The sequence below is a fragment of the Rhinoderma darwinii genome, unplaced genomic scaffold, assembly GCF_050947455.1.
Source record: "Rhinoderma darwinii isolate aRhiDar2 unplaced genomic scaffold, aRhiDar2.hap1 Scaffold_81, whole genome shotgun sequence".
NCBI lineage: Eukaryota > Metazoa > Chordata > Amphibia > Anura > Rhinodermatidae > Rhinoderma > Rhinoderma darwinii.
Genome location: NW_027464375.1, coordinates 1071117 through 1092478, shown reverse-complemented (window position 1 = coordinate 1092478; position 21362 = coordinate 1071117). Strand labels below are relative to the sequence as shown.

Here is a 21362-nt window from a genome sequence, read left to right as displayed (position 1 = left end):
CATTCTGATTGCAAAAGCCTCTTTTTACATCTCGTCCTCGCATATCAGTATTGATGTGATCTATTCCCTTCACTCTCACAAGTCTAGAGTTACACGCATGATGTAGGTGAAAATGTTGTGGAATCGTCTTCAGCTGTTCCATATACTCTACTGGTTTGGCATTTTCAATGTCTCTAACATGTTCTCTTACGCGAAAGCGCAATTCTCGTGTTCTCATGCCAATATACATTTTAGGGCAAGGGTAAGTTGCATGATAGATCACACCTGTAGTGCCACATGTAATTGGCCATGTGATCTTAACATTTGTCAACCCACTTGAGTCAACGAAACCTTGAGAGCGTTCAATATTAGGGCAACTAATACAGTCGCCGCAAGGGTTACAACCCCACTTAGGACCAATCTTTCCAAAACATTTACCCGGTTTTTCCACGGTAACTGTGAACTATTGCGTCACGTAAAGAACGCGCTCTACATGCTGCAGCAGCAAGATAATTTGGTAGTACTTTCTGTAGAATTGGATCATTGAGGAGCATCGGCCAAAATGTGTTTGAGTTGTCCTTCATTTCTGACCAAATGATACGTGTTCGTAAATCTTACCTTAGGAGAAATTCCTTATTTTTAGTTACAGTTTGTAATAGCTGTGCACGAGGGGGAGCTGTGCACGTGGTCGTCAATAGGCTTTATTAACATTGCGGTGGCGGCTGCAGCCCTGTTGAGCAAGTCTCTTTCTTAACTCAGTTGTGCGGAATTTCAAATCTTCATGAGTTGAACAAATTTTCTTAACACGCAGTAATCGTACAGTTGGTATAGCTTCGATGGTGTGGCGGGGATGTGAAGACGTGGCGTGAAGAAATGAGTTTGTTGATGTCTCTTTACGATGCAAATCTGTCTGGAGACAACCATTATGGATCCTTTTAGTTAGTATGTCCAAAAAATCTATCTCAACATGATTCCACTTGCATGTTAATTTAATGTTACGTGTATTATAGTTAAATACACTGATGAATTCCATTAATTCATCCGAAGTCCCCTGCCAGATCATGAAGATGTCATCAATGAACGGGCCCAGAAAAGGAGCTGGTTCATTGATATCTCATGATCTGGCAGGAATAGGTCCCTCTCCCACAGCCCCAGGAACAAGTTGGCGTATGAGGGTGCACAGGCTGCCCCCATTGCCGTGCCCTGGAGTTGCAGGTAGAAGGACCCATTGAACGTGAAAAAATTGTGTTTGAGAACAATGTCCGATAGGGTTAGCAACAACTCTGAAAAGTCTTTCCTATATTGCTCATATGCAAAAAGGTGGCCACTGCATGCAACCCATCCGTATGCTGGATGCCGGTATATAGTGACTCAATGTCACAAGTTACCAAAATATGTCTGTCATCTAAATGAATCTCTTCAATTTTCAACAACAAATCGGCAGAGTCGCACAGATACGAAGGTAGACATTCCACTAATGGTTTTAAATGGTGGTCGACCCATTTGCACACCTTCTGAGTTAACCCCCCGGTACACAATATAATTGGCCTACCTGGAAAGTCCTTATGAATTTTGGGTAGTAGAAAAGGCGTCTGTATCGTTGGCTCAGTCACAATCAGTGCCTCCATTAGGGACTTGGAGAGGACTCCGGCATCCATACCATCTTGTAGAATGTGGATCATCTTTGCTCTAAAGGATAATAAAGAATTGTATGTTAACCTTCTACAACAAGTGGAGTTTTTTTTTATTTCGTTTTTTTTTAATTGATGTATTTTTTATTTTTCCAAACATAACAAACAAGCGAACAACAATTCAACAATATTTCCCATGGCAATAGCATCTCTGAACACTTATATCATTATTTTGCATATTATATAATCTACAATTTGTATAAATTACTTCAAATGATCCTAGTTGGAGCGAGGACAGAATTAGAGATTTTAGCCCAAAGACAAATTGAAAAAGTGTCAATATTCATAGGAGATGAAACACACTAAATAAACCATAAAGAAGGGGGAAGGGAAGTATAGCGGGGGGAGGGGGAAGAGGATGGACACGTGTATCCCCATCGTTACCGCGATTCAATACAGATATTAAGGAATCAGATCATGATTGGTGTCACACCAGACAGCTGATGCTCCAGATATCAAGTTGTGGAGCCAAAGCATGCAATCAGTTTTTGTTTTATATGAAGTGGTAAGAGAGGTATAAAGTTCTCCCACAACTTAAAAAAGGCTTCAGTTTTGTGCTCTTTTCGATGGGAGGTTTCCACCCAATCCATTCGGAAAAGATAAGATATATTTTCTAGGGAAATACGATGTGTGGGGGGTGTATTATTTATCCAAACCTGGAGAATGGCCTTCCTAGCAGCCGCAGAGACATAGTATAACAGTTGTTTGTGATGTTTCGGGATAAAGAGCATGGAAGGTGGCAGTATCCCAAAGAGACCCCACTTTTGGGTTGAGGGGCATGGTATGGACAGGGTGTTCGACACAAAATATTGTATCTTTCGCCAAAAGTCAACAATAGTTGGGCATAACCAGAGACAATGTAATTGCGGTGCTCCACACTTTAAACACGAATGGTCAGAGGAGTTACCCATGAGAAAGCCCCTATAAGGGGACACGTCAGCCCTATGGGCTATTGTAAAAGACATCTCCCAGGACATATCTGATGGGAGGTATTTGGCAGCCATAGTTACAGATGATAGGACATCGTCATGAGTTGTTTGATCTAAGTGGTCAACCCAGTAAGATACGCCTGATCTCGATTTAGTGTAGTCCAATGGCTGTCTTAAAACTTTATAATAGGTAGTGATTAGTCTTTTTCGGCATTGATGAGATGGAGTTAAGTGACAGAAGAAGTCATCCCAGTCTTGGTCTTGTAAGTGTCTAATGACCTTGTGAGCATAGCTACAGGCCTGCATGTAATAAAATGGGTGTTGGCCCAAAAAATCATATTGTATACGTAGTTCATTAAATGAGTATGGACGACGAGTGAGCATGTTAGTTATCTGATTAATACATGTCAACCCCTCCCCCCCAACCCATCCACGAAAAACCACATGGGGGTCGGCATTTTGGAAGTCAAAGTTATGGACCCAAGGAAGAAGTAGGAAAAATCTAGGGTTTAAACCTAAGTGTTGTCTGACCTTGGTCCATGTTTCCAGGAGGACATGACTAGGGGGTTAGCCCGTTCATCAGGTGATAGAGCCGAGTAGGGAGTGTGTAAGAGGCATGTTAAGGAAATGGGTTTTGAAAATTGTTGGTCCAATGTAGAATCAGAAAAGCAGGAGCTGCCGGTTATCCAATCTCCAATCACTCGTAGTTGAGCTGCCGTATTGTATAAGTGAATCTGTGGAAAATTAATCCCTCCATTTTCATGATGTTGCTGCAATATGCATAGGCTCACTCTTGGTCTCTTTTGCCTAACATCAACTGGTCTCAAGTATATAGGCAAGGATTGTAGTAAGTATAACAATTTAGGGAAGACAACCATTTTTAATAGATTAGCCCTACCTAAAAATGATAGAGTAAAGTGCCTCCAAGCCATGCGTTGGGATTCCAAATATGCAATAATGGGATTAAGGTTTCGTTGATATAAATTTGATCGTTGTCTCGTGATGCGTACCCCCAAATAGGGAATGTAATCAGAGTTCCATTTAAATGCATGCTTCGAAGAACAGAGTGGCCTTGAGGGACCCTTAAGAATTAGGGCTTCTGATTTTTGTAGATTGATCTTGAAACCTGACAGGGCACCATAAATTGGGATATCCTGGAGGATTGGTTGTAAAGTAGAGGCAGGGTTAGATATGAAGAACAAAATATAATCTGCAAATGCCGATAGTGTAATTTGAGAATCTCCAATTTGTATGCCTTGAAAACATGCTAGGGACTGGAGATGACGGAGAAGTGGATCTAGGGATAAATGAAACAGTAACGGTGAGAGAGGGCATGCCTGACACGTACCCCTGAAAATTGAGATAGGAGGTGAGTTAAGCCCATTGATGGTAAGGGATGTGGTAGAGCAGGCCTGTGAGCGTGAAAGGAATGTTAGAAAGCTGTCCCCGAAGGCCCGAGACTGCAACACCGCTGTGAGAAATGGCCATGATAAAGAGTCAAACGCCTTTTCCGCGTCAAGTCCCAGCAGCATGGTCACTGGGGAGGAGGGGTCTAGTGCAGACACCGTGGCTGCTACAGCCTGACGGATACCTTTAGTGGAATGTCTATTCCTTAAGAAACCCAGTTGGGTTGGGGCAATGATCAGTCCAAACATGGTTTGGAGGCGGTCGGCCAAAATCTTTGTTAGGAGCTTATAGTCTTGGTTTAAAAGGGAAATCGGACGATATGAGGAAAGGAGGGTTGGATCCCTGTCAGGTTTGGGAAGCAATATGGTCCTGGACGCATGAAAGTTAGGCAGGTCAATCTCCCCACTAAATATGGCTTGTAAGGTCCTCGTCAATGTCGGTACAATATCTGGCAAAAGTCTGTAGTATTCAGCCGATAGGCCGTCAGGACCCGGCGTTTTATTATTGTGTAGCTTAGAGATTGCTAAAGCAACCTCCGCCTCCGTGATATCATTATTTAAAAAGTGGAGTTTTTTCAATTGCCGATTTGCTTCATAAATATACATCTGGCGTGGCCAAAATACCACATTCCTGCCTTTATCGGCAGGTTTTACTACCACATCATGCCATGATTTAATCCTCTCCAAGCTCTCTCTCTCTCTCTCTCTCTCTCTCTCTGAACTCGACAGATTGTCATTCTTAATTTTCCTTGGAATGTTTTGCTAATCTTCAGGGACTAATTTGACAAAAAGATCTACTGCGGGGCAAATAGACAACGGGGGGATTTTGTAGATTTGGTTCTAATACAGATATGAATCTTACCTTCTGATATTCCCCCTTCTTGGTGAAAGAGTTTCTCAAATATTCGCAATGTTTCTCGTTCCTCAACTGTGACAAATAAATTGCCTTCCTCTTTAAAATACCATTTCTTAAAGATCAAAGATTGTGCAAAAAATTGCAGATCTTTTACTGCTGAGAAAAGATCAAAACAGGAGGCGGGAGAAAAGGTCAAGACTTTGTCCAACAGTGTGATGTCACCTATAGATAATTGATGCATAGAAATGTTAATGACCTTCTTGTGATGTCTTGGATTTTGTTCCAATCCCTTATTCATTTTTCTCCTACTGTTGGACGACTGATTTTAGTTCCGTTTTCTTTTGTATCTTGGTAAGTCACGTGTAGACCTCACGCTACTACATAATGTCATATCATGGTGACCGCTCTGTGATGACAAAGATCACATAGAAGAGGAAAGACTCAGTGATTCACCATTTTGTCTCCGATTCCATCAATATATTTTCTTCTGTTGAAAATCATTATTATCACATATCAATTTCTTTGTTTTTCTGCTCTCCATTTCTTTTTCCCACACGAGGCATTGATGATCCAATTGTGTTTTAAATGTTTCTAAGTCCTCTTTGGACATCTCTGCTTTTAATTTTTGCTGGATCTTTTCCAGCTCGTTATCCCTGTTTTCTAATGATGTGTTATTGAGTCCAATAAGAAGCTCCATCACTTTAAATGAACACGCACTGCAGTTCTCCTCCCATTTAGATGGAAAATTCACATCTTCAGTTGGAAATGATGGGAAAACTTGTATGCGTAACCCCCTCGGTATAAGGTTCCGTTGGAGATAATTTGCTAGGAATGCTCGGTTCCACCAAACTTTCATTCTTTTATTTACAAGGCTTTTGAAGGAGTTCTGCGGCTCCCTAATATTTCTCTGACTGCCAACACCTGTGGCTGTGGAGTCATCTTTAACCAGCCATGACTGTTCTCTGGTTCTAAAATCCATAGTTGGGTTTCTGGCACTATCTGTAAAAACACAGAAAACAAACTGATAAATAATCCAAAAAGACAGCGAGGATCTGAAATCCCAAATGCAGGTGCACGGCCTTTATTACTAGTAAGGGGGGATCCTAGGGTGAAGTCCTGAGCACATCAATATATATATATATAAGATAGAAATTCGAGGCACTCACCGCTGTTTCTGTAACTTCCGACCATGTCATCAAGAAGTGACCAGGAAGCAGCATGAGCACAAAAAGCTATAACTGGGTTTGGGGGCAGCGGCGGATCATCGTTAGGAAGGCTCGGGCAGCCGACCAAGGCTCCCAGGGGGCCCATGGCTGCCAAGCCCATAACATTTATTGGCTGGGCTGCACGGGCCCCCTCAAGCCCATTGGCGCCTAGAACTGGAGGGGGCCCCGATGCTAGCGACAGCCACATTCACTTGTATCTGCATCCTCAGGACGCAGATATGAATTAATGATAAAGGCTTCAGGCCAAGTTAGGACTGCAGCCTATAAGGTGCTGGGAAGACTCCCTGGGCAGGCCGCCGTGATGACGTAACTGCATCACGCTGATATGAGCATGCGTTCTGCCTGGAGACAGTGCAGCGCACCGTCCGTCGCGGCAACGGGGCAAGGTAAGTACAATGTTTTGTTTTGGAGGCAATATATGTGGCAATATACAGGGGGGTGTTTGCTGTGTAGCACTACATACAAGGGGAGGGGGGATATGTGGCACTATATACAAGGGGAGAGGGGGCTGTGTGGCACTATATACAAGGGGAGGGGGATGTGTGTGCAGCTATCTACAGGGGCTGTGTGTGTGATGCTATCTACAGGGGCTGTGTGTGTGGCGCTATCGACAGGGGCTGTGTGTGGCGCTTTCTACGGGGGCTGTGTGTGTGGTGCTTTACTTTACCTTCTGTGAGTCACTAGATTTATAGAGAATCTGTCTCCTCTCCTGACATGTTTTTTATAGGAAATCCTTGTCTTTCACAAAATATCTTTGTGCAGTCCAGGACTGATAGACAATTGCGTGTTACCATTCCCCTTGTCAGGAGGATGTGTCCCTGCACAGTGTGATACTGTCAGTATGTAGGGACGCAGCCTTTTGACAAGGGGAATCGTAACACCCATCTGTTAATGCTTGCACAAAAAGGTAGTGGCAGGGCGGCGGAGGAGTATGGGGGCCCCATGTTTGGGTAACAGCCCAGGGCCTATGGCCTACTTAATCCGCCACTGATTAGGGGGCCTCGTTCTGGAGATAGGCGCCGGTCACAGAGGTGGGACTCCCATCTATCTGACATTTATGACATATCCTGTGGAGATGTCATAAATGTCCTTCATGGGAAAACCCATTGAAGGGGATAGACAAATCTTACCTGTCCATACAGAAGTGACATTAATACATTGGGAGGAGCTTTCAGTTGCCGGTTAGTTGTCCATTCTACGATGGTTGGAAACCGAACAGTTTCTATGGCGATGACGTAACATGGGAGCCCTGCATGTTGTCCAGTGGGAGCGGAGTCTGTTTAGAAAGAGAGAAATCCAATATTTATTATAATATTACAGGAAAAGGTATAGCAGGGGATAATGTTTTATCCATAGCACCTTAAAAATCCTGATTAGAGAGTGGACCCTGTCCCATATATACATATAACTGAACAGTACTTTATATACAGTATATATGAGGACAGTAAAGAGGGAGTACAGTATATACAGTGAGGACACATACTATATATACATATAACTGAACAGTACATTATATACAGTATATATGAGGACAGTAAAGCGGGAGTACAGTATATACAGTGAGGACACGTCTCATATATACATATAACTGAACAGTACATTATATACAGTATATATGAGGACAGTAAGGAGGGAGTACAGTATATACAGTGAGGACATGCTCCATACATATATACATATAACTGAACAGTACATTATATACAGTATATATGAGGACAGTAAGGAGGGAGTACAGTATATACAGTGAGGACATGCTCCATACATATATACACACGACTGAGAAGTACATTTTGCTTCCGGACAGTCTGCAGGATATTTATGTAGTGGAGCCCCCAGCAAGGCACCTCCGCCCTGAATATGTGTAGATAAGGGACTCCAGCAGATCGCTTGTTAGGTCCATGTAGAAGCTCAAACACTTTATGGTCCTTAAGAATAAGTTGGGGGTAATGCATTGTCACAGTGTTAGGGATCTGCCAGGTACTTCATCTAGGTATACTCCTGGGATTAATCAATCCACACCTGAGGTCAGACCTGTTCGACTGACACCATCTCCCACCAACCAGGGTGGCAGGCTCAGGAGTGGGAGAGCCTATCGCGGCCTGGTCTGTTGGAGTTAGCTCCGCCCCCTGTCCTTTATTACCTGCCCTGTTCTCTCCCTCAGTGCTTGTAATTCTTTTGGATTCCTGGCCCCACTGCTGCTTGCTCCAGCCTGCTTCTGCCGTGCTTCTGCATTGCTGCAGTTCTGCTTGACCTGCTTTGCTTTGCCCCTGGCTTGCTTCTGTCTCCGTGCCCGCTCGGGTGTACTCACTTCGTCCTGGTCCTGACTGTTCGTTCGCCGCTCCGTTTCCTCGTGGCGTTCCGTGGCTACTGCCCCTTCCCTTGCGTGTTCCCTGTTTGTTTTCCTGTGCACTTAGACAGCGTAGGGACCGCCGCCCAGTTGTACCTCGTCGCCTAGGGCGGGTCGTTGCAAGTAGGCAGGGACAGGGCGGTGGGTAGATTAGGGCTCACTTTCCCTTCACCTCCTTCCTGCCATTACATAATTACAAGCCCTTACCTAGTCTACCATTTCTCCTACGCTGACGCTATCATGGACCCCCTTGAGACCCTGACCCAGCAGATGCAGGGCCTCTCCCTACAGGTCCAGGCCCTGGCCCAAAGGGTCAATCAGGGTGACGCTGCTTTAGTAGTACCCCTCACCTCACCTCTAGAACCCGACCTCAAGTTACCTGACCGGTTCTCAGGGGACCGTAAGACGTTTCTCTCCTTCCGGGAGAGTTGCAGACTGTATTTCCGCCTAAAGCCCCACTCCTCAGGTTCCGAGAACCAGCGGGTGGGTATCATCATATCCCGACTCCAGGAAGGGCCCCAAGAGTGGGCCTTCTCCTTGGCTCCTGACGCCCCTGAACTTTCCTCTGTTGATCGTTTTTTCTCTGCCCTCGGACTCATTTACGACGAGACTGACAGGACTGCTTTAGCCGAGAGTCAGCTGGTGACCTTACGTCAGGGTAGGAGACCGGTTGAGGAATACTGTTCTGATTTTAGGAAGTGGTGCGTAGCTTCTCAGTGGAACGATCTGGCCCTAAGGTGCCAGTTTAGGTTAGGATTATCTGACGCCCTGAAGGATCTGCTGGTTAGCTACCCCTCGTCTGACTCCCTTGACCAGGTTATGGCCCTAGCAGTACGACTTGACCGACGTCTCAGGGAACGTCAGCTAGAACGCTTCAGTGTGCTCCCCTCTGACTTTTCTGCGATCCCCCCCGAGGTCCCGTCTCCTCGCCCCTCCACGGAGGACTCGGAGGTACCTATGCAACTCGGGGCCTCCATGTCCCCTCGACAACGTAGGGAGTTTCGCAGAATGAATGGTCTCTGCTTCTACTGTGGGGACGACAAGCATCTACTGAACACCTGTCCCAGGCGCAAGAATAAGAAGCCGGAAAACTTCCGCGCCTAAGTGATCATCGGGGAGGTCACTTGGGCGCACAGGTATTTCCCGTTAATGTGAAACGCAATAAAATTTTGCTTCCCTTTCAGGTCTCGTTTGCTGGCCGGTCTGCCACGGGCAGTGCTTTCGTGGATTCTGGCTCATCTGCTAATATCATGTCTGTGGAATTTGCTATGTCTCTAAAGATGCCTTGTATTGATTTACCTTATCCTATCCCTGTAGTAGGAATTGACTCAACTCCCCTTGCTAATGGTTATTTTACTCAGCATACTCCTGTTTTTGAACTCCTGGTTGGCTCCATGCATTTGGAGCAGTGCTCTGTACTGGTGATGCAGGGATTATCGTCTGATCTGGTTTTAGGCCTTCCCTGGTTGCAGTTGCATAATCCCACGTTTGATTGGAATACTGGGGATCTCACCAAATGGGGTAATGAATGTCTTATGTCATGTCTTTCTGTTAACTCTATTTCTCCCCGGGAGGAGGTAAACACGCTTCCTGAGTTTGTTCAGGACTTCGCCGATGTGTTTTCTAAGGAGGCCTCCGAGGTGTTGCCCCCCCATAGAGATTACGATTGCGCTATCGATTTGGTGCCTGGTGCCAAGCTTCCTAAGGGTAGGATATTTAATCTTTCATGTCCTGAACATGAAGCTATGAGGGTGTATATCCAAGAATGCCTGGCCAAGGGTTTCATTCGCCCCTCGACTTCTCCTGTAGGTGCTGGCTTCTTCTTCGTGGGGAAGAAGGATGGTGGTCTTAGGCCGTGCATTGATTATCGTAACCTGAATAAGGTCACCGTAAGGAACCAGTACCCACTTCCTTTGATTCCGGATCTTTTTAATCAGGTTCAGGGAGCCCAATGGTTTTCTAAGTTCGATCTACGGGGGGCATATAACCTTATCCGCATCAAAGAGGGGGATGAGTGGAAAACTGCGTTCAACACACCCGAGGGTCATTTCGAATACCTGGTCATGCCCTTTGGGTTGTGTAATGCCCCTGCTGTCTTCCAGAATTTTATTAATGAAATCCTGAGAGAGTACCTGGGTAATTTTCTTGTTGTGTACCTTGATGACATACTGGTGTTTTCCAAGGACTGGTCCTCCCACGTGGAGCATGTCAGGAAGGTGCTCCAGGTCCTTCGGGAGAATAATCTGTTTGCTAAGACTGAAAAATGTGTCTTTGGGGTACAGGAGATACCATTTTTAGGGCAAATCCTCACCCCTCATGAATTCCGCATGGACCCTGCCAAGGTTCAGGCTGTGGCGGAATGGGTCCAACCTGCCTCCCTTAAGGCGTTACAGTGTTTTTTAGGGTTCGCCAACTATTACAGGAGATTTATTGCCAACTTCTCGGTCGTCGCTAAGCCTCTTACGGACCTTACCCGCATGGGTGCTGATGTCCTCCATTGGCCCCCTGAGGCCGTCCAGGCCTTTGAGACTCTCAAGAAGTGCTTTATCTCGGCCCCCGTGCTGATTCAGCCCAACCAAGAGGAGCCATTTATTGTGGAGGTTGACGCTTCCGAGGTGGGAGTGGGGGCCGTCTTGTCCCAGGGTACTAGCTCCCTCACCCATCTCCGCCCCTGTGCTTACTTCTCTAGGAAGTTTTCGCCCACGGAGAGTAACTATGATATTGGCAACCGCGAACTTCTAGCCATTAAATGGGCTTTTGAGGAGTGGCGGCACTTCCTGGAGGGGGCCAGACACCAGGTAACGGTCCTTACGGATCACAAGAATCTGGTTTTCCTAGAATCGGCCCGGAGGCTTAATCCTAGACAAGCTCGGTGGGCACTATTCTTTACCAGATTTAATTTCTTGGTTACCTATAGGGCTGGGTCCAAGAATATTAAGGCTGATGCTCTGTCACGTAGTTTCATGGCCAATCCTCCTTCCGAGAAGGATCCTGCTTGTATTTTACCCTCTGGTATAATCGTCTCTGCCACGGATTCTGATTTAGCTTCTGATATCGCGGCTGATCAGGGTGCAGCTCCCGGGAACGTCCCTGGGGACAAACTGTTTGTTCCCCTGCAATACCGGCTGAGGGTACTCAGGGAAAACCATGACTCCGCTCTATCTGGTCATCCTGGCATCTTGGGCACCAAACACCTCATTACCAGAAACTATTGGTGGCCTGGGTTGCCTAAAGACGTTAGGGCTTACGTCGCCGCTTGTGAGGTTTGCGCTAGGTCCAAAACCCCTAGGTCCCGACCTGCGGGCCTACTACGTTCCTTGCCCATTCCCCAGAGACCTTGGACCCATATCTCCATGGATTTTATCACCGATTTGCCTCCATCTCAGGGCAAGTCGGTGGTGTGGGTGGTAGTCGACCGCTTCAGCAAGATGTGCCACTTTGTGCCCCTTAAGAAGCTACCTAACGCCAAGACGTTAGCTTCTTTGTTTGTGAAACACATCCTGCGTCTCCATGGGGCCCCAGTCAATATCGTTTCTGACAGAGGGGTACAATTTGTTTCCTTATTTTGGAGAGCTTTTTGTAAAAAGTTGGAGATTGATCTGTCCTTCTCCTCCGCCTTCCATCCCGAAACTAATGGCCAAACGGAAAGGACCAACCAATCCCTGGAACAATATTTAAGGTGTTTCATCTCTGACTGTCAATTCGATTGGGTCTCATTCCTTCCCCTTGCTGAATTTTCCCTGAATAACCGGGTCAGTAACTCGTCAGGGGTCTCCCCGTTTTTCTGTAATTTCGGGTTTAACCCAAGGTTCTCCTCCGTCTCCCCTGGTTGTTCCAATAATCCTGAGGTAGAGGATGTTCATCGGGAACTGTGCACTGTCTGGGCCCAGGTTCAGAAGAACCTAGAGGCGTCCCAGAGCGCACAAAAGATTCAGGCGGATAGTAGACGTTCTGCTAACCCCCGGTTTGTCGTCGGGGATTTGGTCTGGTTGTCGTCCAGGAACTTGCGCCTTAAGGTCCCGTCCAGGAAGTTTGCTCCCCGATTTATTGGACCTTATAAGATCATTGAAGTCCTCAACCCTGTATCCTTCCGTCTGGAGCTCCCCCCATCCTTTCGCATACATGACGTCTTCCATGCCTCCCTCCTTAAACGCTGCTCCCCGTCCTGGTCCCCCTCGAGGATACCTCCTGTTCCCGTTCTCACCCCTGAGGGGGTGGAATTCGAGGTGGCCAAGATTATGTACAGTAGGATGGTCCAGGGCTCCCTCCAGTACCTGGTCCATTGGAGAGGATACGGGCCGGAGGAGAGGACTTGGGTACCTGCCCGTGATGTTCACGCTGGGGTATTGATCAGGAGGTTCCACCTTCTCTTCCCCACTAAACCGGGTCCCCTTAGTAAGGGTCCGGTGGCCCCTCATAAAAGGGGGAGTACTGTTAGGGATCTGCCAGGTACTTCATCTAGGTATACTCCTGGGATTAATCAATCCACACCTGAGGTCAGACCTGTTCGACTGACACCATCTCCCACCAACCAGGGTGGCAGGCTCAGGAGTGGGAGAGCCTATCGCGGCCTGGTCTGTCGGAGTTAGCTCCGCCCCCTGTCCTTTATTACCTGCCCTGTTCTCTCCCTCAGTGCTTGTAATTCTTTTGGATTCCTAGCCCCACTGCTGCTTGCTCCAGCCTGCTTCTGCCGTGCTTCTGCCTTGCTGCAGTTCTGCTTGACCTGCTTTGCTTTGCCCCTGGCTTGCTTCTGTCTCCGTGCCCGCTCGGGTGTACTCACTTCGTCCTGGTCCTGACTGTTCGTTCGCCGCTCCGTTTCCTCGTAGCGTTCCGTGGCTACTGCCCCTTCCCTTGCGTGTTCCCTGTTTGTTTTCCTGTGCACTTAGACAGCGTAGGGACCGCCGCCCAGTTGTACCTCGTCGCCTAGGGCGGGTCATTGCAAGTAGGCAGGGACAGGGCGGTGGGTAGATTAGGGCTCACTTTCCCTTCACCTCCTTCCTGCCATTACACACAGGCACAATTAGAGGTACAGGCCTGGTTATCCATATTTGTGCCCCCGAGTGGCCACTATTTTACCACTGATCTCTATAAAATGGCAATATAATAGGGATTTTCCGGTTTCATGTAACTAGATGCTTAAATTTCGTATAATGAAAAGTTCGGCAACTTACTAATTCCTCAGCATTTTTAAAATATCTGTTTGGGGTCAGTGAATGGGAATATTCTTGTTTATATCCAGGAACATGCCTGATATTTCTCGCAGCTGATAGTTTGCTACAATTGGATCCATTCTAGGTCAGGGTTTTCCTCACTATTTCTGCTATTCATGCCCTCCGGCTTACTCTCTGCTCTGTAGAAGTTCCAGATTTGGGGGTGGGTTGTTGTTAAGGGCAGATGGGTGAAATGTCCCAGGCCCGCTTGCTTCATCATCTTGGTACATACAAGCAGAGCAGCCCCAGGCTACTGCACATGCCCAAAAACGTCTTGTATTATTCCATGTGCAGCACTAGGTGGGGAGGGGGCAAGTGCCAAAAGAACGTTTACCCAACCGTGCACCACAGATAGTGGCTGCCATTGGGGTTGCATACAGTTTATTTACTTACAGACGCAAATCCTATAAACCTAGAAATTCACGGTACTGATGTCAGCTTTCTGTAATTTAACCACTGGGTGACATACATATACAGTGCCATGCAGTTAGCACAAAGTACCGTAAATGTACAGTACTTGGATGGTGCGGGAAATAGCGTAGATCCCGGCACGTTACCCCTCAGTTGCTGTGGTCAATAGTGGGGCATCTACGTGGGTAAACAGATGGCGGGGGCTTCTTCTGTCACCATCAGCGCAATCGCAGGTTTCTGATAGGTGCCATGGAAACCGGGGGCCTAAACAAGGCTCCCAGGTCTGCCATGTGTGAATGCTTATAAAGCCATGCCATTATGTACTCAACGCCTTTGTTGCAGAAGTTTTGTTGTGTTACTGGTTGCCCTTGGATCCGACCATAACCCATTCCTCTGGCTATGGTCGGGAAAAGACACATCCCGACCATAGTATGGCTTTGTGGTCGCTTTCAATGTTCTCATGAACACGCTTTATTTCGTTTGCACTCCGGAACATCCAATTATTCCCGAGTGCTTGGTGTGACTACGAGCCTGTAGCTGCAACTGCGCATGCGCAACATTAGCGCTGCCCAAGTCCCCGCCTGCACTCGGGAACTGGCAACTGTTCCCGAGTGCTTCTACTAAACTTGCATTTCAGCAAGACTGTATGTACCCAGGAACCGGCGACTGTTCCCAAGTGCTTATTCTAAACCTGTATTTCAGCGTGCGCTACTGCTCATGCGCAGTCACATGGCTGTAGAAGACTGTATGTATCCGGGAACTGGCGACTGTTCCCAAGTGCTTATTCTAAACCTGTATTTCAGCATGTGCTACTGCTCATGCGCAGTCACATCGCTGTAGAAGACTGTATGTACCCGGGAACTGGCGACTGTTCCCAAGTGCTTATTCTAAACCTGTATTTCAGCGTGCGCTACTGCTCATGCGCAGTCACATGGCTGTAGAGGACGGTATGTACCCGGGAACCGGCGACTGTTCCCAAGTGCTTATTCTAAACCTGTATTTCAGCATGTGCTACTGCTCATGCACAGTCACATCGCTGTAGAGGACGGTATGTACCCGGGAACCGGCGACTGTTCCCAAGTGCTTATTCTAAACCTGTATTTCAGCATGTGCTACTGCTCATGCACAGTCACATCGCTGTAGAAGACTGTATGTACCCGGGAACAAGCGACTGTTCCCAAGTGCTTATTCTAAACCTGTATTTCAGCGTGCGCTACTGCTCATGTGCAGTCACATCGCTGTAGAGGACGGTATGTACCCGGGAACCAGCGACTGTTCCCAAGTGCTTATTCTAAACCTGTATTTCAGCGTGCGCTACTGCTCATGTGCAGTCACATCGCTGTAGAGGACGGTATGTACCCGGGAACCGGCGACTGTTCCCAAGTGCTTATTCTAAGGCCTCATTTATACGAACGTAATATACGCGCGTGCGACGCGCGTGCTTTGCACGCATGTCGTACGCACCTATATTAGTCAATGGGGCAGTTTAGACGATGCGTGAATTGCGCTCAGCGCGTGTGCGCAGAAAAAAACTCACGACATGTTCTATAATCGTGCGTTTTTCGCGCACTCACGCACCCATTGAAGTCAATGGGTGCGTGAAAACCACGCATGCCGCACGGAAGCACTTCCGTGCGAACTGCGTGATTCGCGCAAGAGCTGTCAAACTCCTGAATGTAAACAGAAAAGCACCACGTGCTTTTCTGTTTACAAACATCCAAACGGAGAGTCAAATTCGAGATGAGCGCACCGAACTTCACCGGGTTCGGCCAAACTCGTTTTGACCGAAACCGGTAAAAAATGTTCGGGTACGCGACGTCAGGAGACAGTCACTGTCCACGGTGCTGAAAGCGTTAAACTGGTTCAGCACCATGGACAGTGACTTCCGCTCCGAAAATCCATGAACCTGTAAAAAAAAAAAGACGTTCTGACTTACCGATAACTCCGGTCCGACCTCCCGGGATGACAGTTCATTCCAAGTGACAGCTGCAGCCAATCACAGGCCAAGCACAGGCTGCAGCCAATCACAGGCTGCAGCGGTCTCATGGACTGCGGCGTCATCCTGGGAGGTGGGGCCGGATGACAAGAGAGGGACGCGTCACCAAGGCAACGGCCGGGAGCCCGGACTGGGGGAAGCAGGAAGTTCTTGGTAAGTATGAAAGTCTTTTTTTATTCACAGGTTGGTGTATATTGTGTTCGGCATTCACTGTCGAGGGTGCTGAAAGAGTTACTGCCGATCAGTTAGCTCTTTCAGCACCTTGGACAGTGACGGGCGTCGATTAGCCTCATCTCTATGATGGCGGCTGCGCGAAAATCACGCAGCCGCGCATCATACACGGATGACACACGGAGCTGCCAAGTGCCTTTTGCGCGCGCAAAACGCAGCGTTTTTTGCGCGCGCAAAACGCACACGCTCGTGTAAATCAGGCCTAAACCTGTATTTCAGCGTGCGCTACTGCTCATGCGCAGTCACATCGCTGTAGAAGACTGTATGTACCCGGGAACCAGCGACTGTTCCCAAGTGCTTATTCTAAACCTGTATTTCAGCGTGCGCTACTGCTCATGTGCAGTCACATCGCTGTAGAGGACGGTATGTACCCGGGAACCGGCGACTGTTCCCAAGTGCTTATTCTAAACCTGTATTTCAGCGTGCGCTACTGCTCATGCGCAGTCACATCGCTGTAGAAGACTGTATGTACCCGGGAATCGGCGACTGTTCCCATGTGCTTATTCTAAACCTGTATTTCAGTGTGCGCTACTGCTCATGCACAGTCACATCGCTGTAGAAGACTGTATGTACCCGGGAACCGGCGACTGTTCCCAAGTGTTTATTCTAAACCTGTATTTCAGTGTGCGCTACTGCTCATGCGCAGTCACATCGCTGTAGAGGACGGTATGTACCCGGGAACCGGCGACTGCTCCCAAGTGCTTATTCTAAACCTGTATTTCAGCGTGCGCTACTGCTCATGCGCAGTCACATCGCTGTAGAAGACGGTATGTACCCGGGAACCGGCGACTGTTCCCAAGTGCTTATTCTAAACCTGTATTTCAGCATGCGCTACTGCTCATGCGCAGTCACATCTCTGTAGAGGACGGTATGTACCCGGGAACCGGCGACTGTTCCCAAGTGCTTATTCTAAACCTGTATTTCAGCGTGCGCTACTGCTCATGCGCAGTCACATCGCTGTAGAAGACTGTATGTACCCGGGAACCAGCGACTGTTCCCAAGTGCTTATTCTAAACCTGTATTTCAGCGTGCGCTACTGCTCATGTGCAGTCACATCGCTGTAGAGGACGGTATGTACCCGGGAACCGGCGACTGTTCCCAAGTGCTTATTCTAAACCTGTATTTCAGCGTGCGCTACTGCTCATGCGCAGTCACATCTCTGTAGAGGACGGTATGTACCCGGGAACTGGCGACTGTTCCCAAGTGCTTATTCTAAACCTGTATTTCAGCGTGCGCTACTGCACATGCACAGTCACATCTCTGTAGAAGACTGTATGTACCCGGGAACCGGCGACTGTTCCCAAGTGCTTATTCTAAACCTGTATTTCAGTATGCGCTACTGCTCATGCGCAGTCACATCGCTGTAGAGGACGGTATGTACCCGGGAGCTGGCGACTGTTCCCAAGTGCTTATTCTAAACCTGTATTTCAGCGTGCGCTACTGCTCATGCGCAGTCACATGGCTGTAGAAGACTGTATGTACCCGGGAACCGGCGACTGTTCCCAAGTGTTTATTCTAAACCTGTATTTCAGTGTGCGCTACTGCTCATGCGCAGTCACATCGCTGTAGAGGACGGTATGTACCCGGGAACTGGCGACTGTTCCCAAGTGCTTATTCTAAACCTGTATTTCAGCGTGCGCTACTGCACATGCACAGTCACATCTCTGTAGAAGACTGTATGTACCCGGGAACCAGCGACTGTTCCCAAGTGCTTATTCTAAACCTGTATTTCAGCGTGCGCTACTGCTCATGCGCAGTCACATCGCTGTAGAAGACGGTATGTACCCGGGAACCGGCGACTGTTCCCAAGTGCTTATTCTAAACCTGTATTTCAACGTGCGCTACTGCTCATGCGCAGTCACATCGCTGTAGAAGACGGTATGCACCCGGGAATCGGCGGTTGTTTCAGAGTGATTCTAATTTACTATTTCTGCGTCTGCTACAAGTACTAGGACTGCAGTAGCTTCGCTGTTCAAATCTTAGCCGTCACTTTGGAATTACACCTCTGAGTAATCCAGAGCTAGAAACCAGCCTGATAATTATCAGTAATTAATAATAATATTAATTACCAGTCCTCTGATTCCTCCATTGCCACTGACTGGAGGATTCTATATTTTGCTTCTCTTCACTTATAGACATCTAGAAAAGAAAGAGGTGCTATAATACGTTCCTGGTATATGCTATAGATGTACTGGATCAGTAAAGAGATGTTAGTGTGCCTGGTTTCTGATAAAGCTCAAATCATTTTTAAGGGGCAATTAAATCCGTTCTGGGGTACATTCTGTGGAGCCAAACTAGAGATCCCAACTCAAGTCTTCCTATCCAAGAGGTCGCACCGACCACCCCACACTGACTATAAGCCACAAGTATCATGGAATTGTCTCTGACCACAGCCCCTAAATTATTCACCAATCACACCAAAGATCAGATGTCTAGAAGAAATAGCGCTCTCCTTCACATCTGTATAACAGAAAACCATTCTACAATCTATTCAGTGGACCATTTACATCTCATTTATAACATGGGCCTAAGTGTGGCCTAGAGAGGACACCAAATATCTAATATCATCCATCAGGAAAAATATTACACATTCAATAGAGACCTCACATGCGCCAAGTTATGACACAAAGTGATATCACTAGTAGTGAAAATAGCCGGACACTGACTTGTGACTTCTGGCCAAATCACTAGAGAGGAAAAGAAAAGGCGACGCATCAACTAAACTGCGCCATTCACAGGAAAAATATTAAAACCCTGCCCACACAAACCCTACAAAAATGAGCCTTATTTCAGGGGAGACTTTCATGGACACTGCTGATAACCAGAAAGATTGTGTAACATACTGACAAACAAAATATACTGGGCTCGATAACGTCATTGTCATTACACATAGGGATTTCTACATCAGGAACACCTCAAATAATGATGATATCTTGTTACTAGCCGGGATGTAAGGGGCGTCTGGCTGTAACATTTATCACCCCATTCATCGCTACCTTTAATTTGGTGGATCTGACGGCAAGTAGAGTGTCCTTCCTTACCCTGCCACAAATGGAGCATTTTATAGGAGTTCTTCCCATCGTAGACATTTATGGCATACATCAGAGCTGGAGCCGTCATAAATGTCTAAGATGGAAAAACCCCTTTAAGCTGCACACTCGTCTGTAATAGATGAAACACTACTCTATGGCCAGAGGTAGACAACTGACTGTTAGAACGTCCAAATGTCCTCAAGAATATCCTCCAAGAACAAGAACTCCAGAAGAAAACTCTTCTGCAAACAGCAACCAAACCGCATCTGACCGGGGAAATCCAACTCAAAATCACTTTATTACCAGAACTGTATGAATTATTTCTATCACAGCTACTTTACTTAGTCATAATACTTTCTATAGGAAATTTATCAACATTTCAGCCCCATTCTTCACGGCTGTGCCCATAATCACGGCCTGTGATTGTGGGCACGGCCAGCTGCCGATGGCCGCGGGCCACAGTTTCGGGCCGTGCTCTCATAAAAAGTATGGGAGCACGGCCCACAAAAAACGAAAAGTAGGACATGCTCCATAATTCACGGCACGGTTCTACGGCACAGACAGCTATCGGTAGCGATACGGAAAGGTTTCTGCGGCCAATAGAACCAGGCGGTTCTGTTTTTTTACAGTCAAGAAGAGGCTGGACGCAGCCTGCAGGGCTTAAGGGGAAGCCTCCATGACCTCACTGGTAGGGAAAGGGTTAATAGGTAAGGGAGAGTTGGAGGGAGAGTTAGGAGGAGGTGGAGGAGGGACAAGGAGGAGTCAGGGGGCCGTTGCTGAGCTTCCCGCTGTTTGCGGCATTGAGCCGGAAGCAGCGGGAGGAGTAACACAGGGAGAGACAAGCTCCCACCCTCCCGCCCTTGGTTTGTTACCCCTGTGGGTCTTTATGTACGTCCGTTTATGAGTGTTGTCTTTGTTTTGTGTGCTTATTTAACATGTTTTTTCCTTTTTCCGGAGTAGGTTCTGTTGTCATGGCAGCTGGCGGGGGGAGTCCTTGAGGCCAGTCAGTACAAAATGGTGGGGGGGTCGCATCGGGGGTATGCGTCCCCCAAAAAAGGTACATGGTTGAAGACTTCATCGGGTGTTATCCCTTTGAAGTGGACTTCTAGTGGTTGGAGCCATCTGCAGAGGTGAACGGTGCTTCCGAGCTGGTTTACGGCTGGAGGTAATTGGTGGTTTGCAGATGGCTAACTCGGTGTGTTCTTAAAAAAGGAATATCTGAAAGGGCTTCAAGGACTTCCTCTGCTCGGGTTAATATTAACGTTAAAATTGTTATTTACGATTCTGACCCATGTTGGGTCATGTGAATTATTAGGAGGAATTCTCTGGTGGATTCCTAACTAGTTAGAATGTTTCGGATTTAAATTGTTTTTATAAAACTGTGAAATTAATAAACGGCTGCTGTGGCCATTTCACATCCAACCTCGGTGTCACGTGTCTTTCCTAAAGGTGGGGGTGGGGGGATAGGATGGGGTAAAGGAAGGTTCATTAACACACGACTCTACTTAGGCAGGTCATGTACATGGGGCCTTAAATTGTTACTAAACATAGTGACATGTCAGAAGTTTTGATCGGTGGGAGTCCTAGCACTGAGACCCCCACTTATTGCTAAAATGAAGCAGCAGAAGCGGCAGGGTGAGCGATGTACTGCTTTGTTTCTGATCGTCTTCCCTCGGAAAGTTGAGCAAACGGTGTACAGACTCAGAGTTTACATTTAGTCCGTACAACGCTCACTCAGTTTTCCGTGGAAAGCCAATCAGAAACCATGCGGCACAGTACTCACCCAAGCGCTTCTGCCGCTTCACTGTAGCAGTCGGGGGGGGGGGTCTCAGTGCTGAGACCATCACTGATCAAAACTTCTGCTATGTCACTTTGATATGTTAAAAGTTTAGTTACACTTTATCAGCCTCACACAAGACTAAAAACATACCTTTACCCAACTGCCCCATGACAATCACAATACCTAAACGGCTCCAACGCCAGCCACAAAGTCCTATAAATTAATCAAAATTAATCAGTTCCGCTTTTTTTCTGCCACCCATTGATTT

The 21362-nt window shown here is 47.2% G+C and overlaps 1 long non-coding RNA gene across 1 annotated transcript; it reads right to left on the bottom strand.

The window, feature by feature from the left end:
• Positions 1–777: 777 nt before the first annotated feature.
• Positions 778–7343, bottom strand: LOC142731518 (uncharacterized). The gene is made up of 4 exons (XR_012878978.1): positions 7218–7343; positions 4868–5860; positions 1532–1668; positions 778–889 (listed from the first exon to the last, which is right to left on the bottom strand). It is a non-coding gene; the product is annotated as an uncharacterized LOC142731518 (long non-coding RNA).
• Positions 7344–21362: the final 14019 nt, after the last annotated feature.